Raw genomic sequence first — 518 nt, 5'->3', positions numbered from 1 at the left:
GCGTCAAAATCTTCTTTCCACGGCGTCAGCTTAAGAATAATTTGAGACCATATTACTACGGGTGCGACCATACCAGCACTAGTGCACCGGATCCCATCAGAACTCCGCAGTTAAGCGTGCTTGGGCGAGAGTAGTACTGGGATGGGTGACCTCCTGGGAAGTCCTCGTGTTGCACCCTTTTTTTAACCGGCCATCTCTTTTTTTTTCCCTTTCTAGCTCTTCGCCACGGCCTACGAACACTTGGCGGTGATGGCTCGCCGCGCATCGAGCGATGAACCCCCCATCGTGGGACCCGTGCAGGCATCCGGCGGGTCCTATGTGGCGACCGCGCCGGAACATCAATAACTTTCCGCCCAGGATTCCGATTCGGCATTATGACCCCATTCCGGAAAGCTTATTCCGAGGCGGACGGAGCGCAGATGCGCCATAGGCCCATCGGCCGGCCTCGCGCAGCCAAAAAATGCATTTTTGATCCCCTACGGTCCGTCGGAATGAAGATGCGTCAAAATCATCTCTCC

General features: G+C 55.4%; 1 non-coding gene across 1 annotated transcript; it reads left to right on the top strand.

The window, feature by feature from the left end:
* Positions 1 to 59: 59 nt before the first annotated feature.
* Positions 60 to 178, top strand: LOC114578890. The gene has a single exon (XR_003699807.1). It is a non-coding gene; the product is annotated as a 5S ribosomal RNA (ribosomal RNA).
* Positions 179 to 518: the final 340 nt, after the last annotated feature.

Source organism: Dendrobium catenatum, unplaced genomic scaffold (genome assembly GCF_001605985.2).
Source record: "Dendrobium catenatum unplaced genomic scaffold, ASM160598v2 original_scaffold_206996, whole genome shotgun sequence".
Taxonomy (NCBI): Eukaryota; Viridiplantae; Streptophyta; class Magnoliopsida; order Asparagales; family Orchidaceae; genus Dendrobium; species Dendrobium catenatum.
This window is presented reverse-complemented; position numbering and strand designations above follow the sequence as displayed.